The sequence below is a fragment of the Octodon degus genome, unplaced genomic scaffold, assembly GCF_000260255.1.
Source record: "Octodon degus isolate 3935 unplaced genomic scaffold, OctDeg1.0 scaffold00103, whole genome shotgun sequence".
NCBI lineage: Eukaryota > Metazoa > Chordata > Mammalia > Rodentia > Octodontidae > Octodon > Octodon degus.
Window position 1 is genome coordinate 6,200,257 of NW_004524679.1, and position 5,975 is coordinate 6,206,231.

At 34.2% G+C, this 5,975-nt stretch overlaps 1 pseudogene; it reads right to left on the reverse strand.

The window, feature by feature from the left end:
* Positions 1 to 2,042: 2,042 nt before the first annotated feature.
* Positions 2,043 to 2,139, reverse strand: LOC111818821 (annotated as a pseudogene).
* Positions 2,140 to 5,975: the final 3,836 nt, after the last annotated feature.

Here is a 5,975-nt window from a genome sequence, read left to right on the forward strand (position 1 = left end):
CAACAGTTAAGACAAAACTATTTCTGTGGCTGGAAGAAGAATGTGAAAGAATGTGATGTTTTTGCTTCATAACATTTTTATTAGTGAGTATGGATTATACAAAAAGGTAGAGTCCATTTTTGGAAAATTCGTCCATGCACATTGCATATTTTGATTATTTTTACCCCATTACCTCCTTACTCCTGCCTTCTCTCCAGTTTCACATATTTTGCTGTGTTTCCAAGTGTGAATTTTAATCAGATTCAAACTCCCATTACTGGCCTATATTCCACCCTCCCCCTTATTTTCTTTTCTCTTATATCATAATATCCTTCCTTCTACTTTCTTGTATCTGTTAATGATTGTATCTAAAATACCCCCAAAGCTTCATGTGCTTATAGGTGGGATTTTTTGGAGAGACTGGATCATAAGTATGTGATACTGGATCAGCCCAGTGTTTGCTTTATAATTATGATGTTTAGAGGTGATGACTAGTGAGAAGCGGTGTTAATGTGTGTGCAGCCTGGAAGGAGATATTTATATCATTCTTTCTCCCTGAATGCTAACTGGTCCCTGCCTGTCATGCCATGTGATAATTTCCTCTGCTATGCCCCTCTGCTATGCTGCCCTGCCTCAGAGCAAGCTATGCACTGAAATCCTTACACACTGTAAGTCATAATAAAACACAACTTCTTTGACTTGTAGGTATTTGGTATTTTGTCCCAGTGAGAGAAAGTAGTTAAGACATTATCTTTTTTAGATACTATATATTAGGGATTTTTTTGGTTCATGTAAAAAGACAGGTATTGAGCATTAGAACTGAAGAGTTAAAGCATTTTAAGAATTATGCCTGTAATGATTTCCTTATACAATTTAAAAGCAATGACAAATAAATACTCATTCATACTATAAGTTGGGTAGCTGTCAGGAAAATCTTAAACCTGACTTTCCCTCTATGCTATAATACTTACTTAACCTTTATTTTATTCTATTTTTATAGTTTTTAAAAATAATTTTATTGAGAAACAAATAGCAATGAGACAGTTTTAAAACCAATTAGTAGCACAGTTTCAATAATTAATACATTGTATATTGTTGTCTTAGTGGTTATTCACTGTAAAAGATGCAGACATGATGTAATGTCCAAAAACACGATTAGAACAAATCTCTCAATTCATTGAATTAAGGGAATGCAGCCATACATCTATCTTAATGATTTTGAATATACAGATACAAAATGTTTGTTCATTTGTACCCCCCTTTTTTGGTTAGTTTTGTCAGAGAAGGGCATTGAATTGTCATTTAATTATTGTAGGTGCATGAATTCAGCAAAATATTCCAATATAGTCCAGTAGTCAAGAATAATAGTGGGTATTCCACAAGACTGGTAATGTCAGAAGTTGTTGACTTGAACCTTTTATAGCTCAGCATATTAATATGGCTTTACTTTTTGATACTTTTCTGCTGGATGGTTAAGACCAAGATAAAGCAAGACCTATATAACAAGATATGTAACTTTTGTATCTGATAAGGTCAGTCGAATCCCCTCCAGACTTATCCTGAAACCCTGTACTGCAGTTTATAGATCCTTTGTCAGTGTCAGCCAAATGGATGAGTCACGGCCATTGCTTCACCAATGTGCTCTCTGTGAAAGCCTGAGGGAATGTTTTCTCTCCATGTGACTCTCCTTAGGCACACTCTGCATCATTGATCACTTTCCTCTGTGGCCCCATAATCTCCTTGATCAGAAAATTTGGGGCACATCTGAGTTACATGTTGTTACAGTATAGGATCCCCTATGTCCTGAGTCTTCACTTACCTTGACAGTCTAGGGCAAAAATGTTGGCTGTTTTTGCAGCGCTTCTTTTTCTCTAAGTTTTGATCTGAAGACTTAAGTTGTTAACCCTCCAGTAGAGAAGCTTATTATTATTACCCTAGGCAGTTCAGCTTAACCTATCTGTCTGAATATCAAACATCTTAGGCATAACATGGAACAGGTATTTTCCTTCAAGTATTGATATGTTAAACTTTGTATCCCTTCAGAATATGAAGGGAAGAAATTTAAAAATATGAAATGCTTCAGGAATTTTCGTGACATCCTTTTGCAGGTGCCATGCTGTATCGTTCCAATTTTAGTATGTGTACTGCAGAAGCAAGCACTATTTTCATAGTTTGGAAACAATTTTATCTTTGCTACTTTTTAGAGGTTGTAAAATTTAGAGGCCCTAATATTTGCATTAGATTAAATAACAAAGCCCTATATGAGTCATTCTAGGAGATTAAGATTTCAGTACCTTCGAAGTTCTTTTTACAATGTGGCAATGATATTTTTTACTCTGTATTCAAACAGATTATAATATAAAATACTACAGTTACTAATATAAGGTCTGAATACATCATCAAAGTTTTCCTATCACAAATACTAACTTTTTTGAAATTTAGAATGGTATCATATGGTTTCAATATTATGATTACTTATCTTTGTGTACCTGTAGTTGATTATGTCAATCAGTACTTTCTGGTGAAACAGATTCAATGCAAGATATACAAATACATAAGAATTTACCAGATTGATTTACAGTGGCCACTCAGAGCCAGGTGTAGAAGACTATAAAAGGCATGTCTACGTGCTAGAGATCAAAATTATCCAGTTGAAGGCCTGGAGCTCAGTGCAGTGTCCTGTGTAAGTTTGTATCAGTAGGCTGAAGGGTTTGCAGTGCACTGCTGAAGGGGTTCTGTGCTATAAGCTTAACAATCTATGCTGGAGCCTAAAGAGTCTGCACTGGAAGCTATGAGACAACATCAAAGGTGAAGGTGAAGACTGGAGCTCTTCTGAAGAAATTGGAGATAGCTTTCCTTCTTCATTTCCATTTTATAGCATGCTTGCATAAATTCTTCCTAGGGTGTGTCTTCCCCACTCAAAGCAATGCTGAGATAGTTTAGTTGAATATTTCTTACTCATTTTGACACAGTAAGTTAACAATCATAATGATATTTACAAAAATAGTGGAGCCAGGATATTTGTCTAGACTCTGTGCTTCTACCAGGAAATATACCATTAAAAATATGCTTTTATCATAACCTCATGTGCACTATATTTGGTATGATTGTTTCATTAATGAAGATGAATACACACTACTTACATTGCCTATTTTGTCACAAACTTTCTATTTGACTGTGAACATTCAACCTTACACCTTTTGTTCTAGAATTTAACTTCCAAAATGGCAATGATATGTAACTACGTCATTCAGGATATCATGAAGCTTTACTTGCTTGAAATTCTCAAACATGAAGGATCATAACAATTATTAATATTATTCTGTGACTGGCACATTTGCTTCCAGTTTCAGTATATATACAAAAATGAATTAGCTATAATCTTCTCTAACATATGGTTAAAAATGTTTCCATGCATCTCTGTCACATCTTTTTTCTTCCCACTCTTGGATTTTAAAGGATTTTGCATTCCTTCATTCAAGTTGAAAAATATTCATTTAATTCATTACACTAGTATTTATTGAACATTTTCTTCATGTTAGAAATGGAATTTAGAACTGGTTCTTCTAAAATTGTACTGCTCCTAGCATCTAAATATTAAAATAGAATCACTAAATCTACTAGAAGAGCACGTAGGTAGAAGTCAGAGAGATACAAGTGTAGGCAGACACTTCAGGAGCAAAACCCAGATTGTGGGGCTGGCAAGATAGTTCAGTAGAATAAGTGCTTGCCTGGCAAGCACAAGGGCCTGAGTTCAATCCCCTGTTCCAAAGTGGGGGAAGAAAACCCAGACTGCAACAGAAATAGTAGGATCAACAAATGGGTTCTCACCCTACTCAAAGACTTTTTCCCATTGAAAGAAATCACTAACAAAGTGAAAAAAAATAACCCACAAAGTTATTCTATGGACAATAAAAAGAACTGAAAATATCAGACCCCTCAAATTAAGAGCCCTAATGCAAAAATGGGCATAAGAGATGAATAGGCATCTCTCAGATGAAGAAATACAAGTGGAAAATAAATACATTAAAAAATGTTGAACATCACTGGTCATTTGAGAGATACAAATTAAAACAACACTGAGATTCCATTTCTCCTCAGAAAGAATGGCTATCTTCAAGACATCAACTGATAACAACTGCTGAAAGGGCTGCTGAGAAAAAGGAACATTTTTCAACTCTTGGTGGGAGTGTAGACTGGTATAGCCACTGTGGAAATCAGTGTGGAGCTTCTTCATAAAACTGGGATTGTAGGTCCCATTTGATACATCTATTACCTTTCAGGATATCTTCCCAGAAAATTAAAATCATCATGTCACAGTGATATATGTATACACATATTTGTACCATCAAAATATGTAATAAATATTGGAAATAATTCAGATATTCATCAACAAAGCAAAGGATAAAAATGATTTTTAATAAATAATGGAGTACTACTCAGCCATAAAAAGGGATGGGATGGACTCTTTCAAACATACATGGATGCAACTTGAGACCATATTTATAAGTGAAGCAAATCAGACCCATATGTGAAAACATTGTATTGTCACACTAGTATAAAAAAAGGACAAGTAAGATCCAAATGTACAAGACATTGTGATTTGGGAAGGAGATATTCAAAAGAAAAGACAAACTGTGAGGAAAGTAGAAATGAAAAAGGAAAAAATGTATACAAATGGTAGTTAAGATTGTTATACAGTTAATTTCTCTTCATTAAACATTTTGTGCTAATATTGTATTGACAAAGTAAACATACATATATCTTCTACTCCTAATAACTACTAGGAAGACAATAACACACAATGTATTGACTATTGTAACTCTTTTAATAACTTGTTTTGAAACTCAATTTCATTGTTATGTTTATCTTTTATTAAACAGAAAGAAAAACTGGTATGGAAGACAGGAAAAAAGGAAGGAAAGAGATAGCTAATATAATTGTATTACTGATTTTTATCTGTTTATTGAAAAGAACTGTCAATGATTAATTGTTTGATGAATCTTGCATTCTTATATCTGGCAATGTGAACAACTTTATTTGAGATAACAATATGTCATATAACAATCATTTTTAATTCCCTATTGTTGCATTTTGAAATTCTGTATTGTTTTGTCTTTTGTTGTTGTTGTTTTTGTTTTCTCTTTAAAACAAAAAAGAGGGCCAGACAGATATTTCAGAGGATTAAAGTGCATGCTTAGGCAGATACTGGGACCGGGGATTCAATCCCTGGCCTGCAGTGGCGGCCCTGCCACGGAGTGAACTGAGCTGGGTGAAAGAGACTGGGTGTGGTGGTGTACACATGTAATCCCAGCATGTGACTGGCTGAAAAACAGGAAGGATCACTACAAGTCCAATCTGTGTAGTGAGAGCCTGTAGACCCTGTACTAACTACATTTTAAAAAATCACTAAAAAATAAATAAAAAGATAAAATAGTACTATCCCCATCCCTCTTTTCCCTTTTTAAAAATTAATTTTATTGAGAAACAAATACAATGAGATAGTTTCAAAACAGATTAGTAGGACAGTTTCAATAATTAGTACATTGCATATTGTTGTGTTTGTACTGGTTATTCATAGTACAAGATGCAGATATAAATATCCTGTCCAAACATATTAGTATAAATCTTTCTTCTCATTGAAGTAAGAGAAAGTAGCTGTATATCTATCCTATTTTGTATATGCCTATACAAAGTTGTCCTTCATTTATATCCCCCCTTTTTGTTTACTTTTGTCAGAGATGGGTATTCCATTGCCATTTAAATATTGTAGGTATGTGAATTCAGCAAAATAATGCAATATCGTCCAGTAGCCCATAATAGTAGTGGGTTATCCACAGGACTGCCAATGTCAGAAGTTGTAGACTTGAGCCTTTTACAGCTCAGCATACTAATATGGCTTTTCTTATTGTACCATGTTTTCATACTTTTCTGCTAGATAGTCAAGACCAAGATAAATCAAGACCTATGTAATAAGAAATGTTAGTTTTGTATCA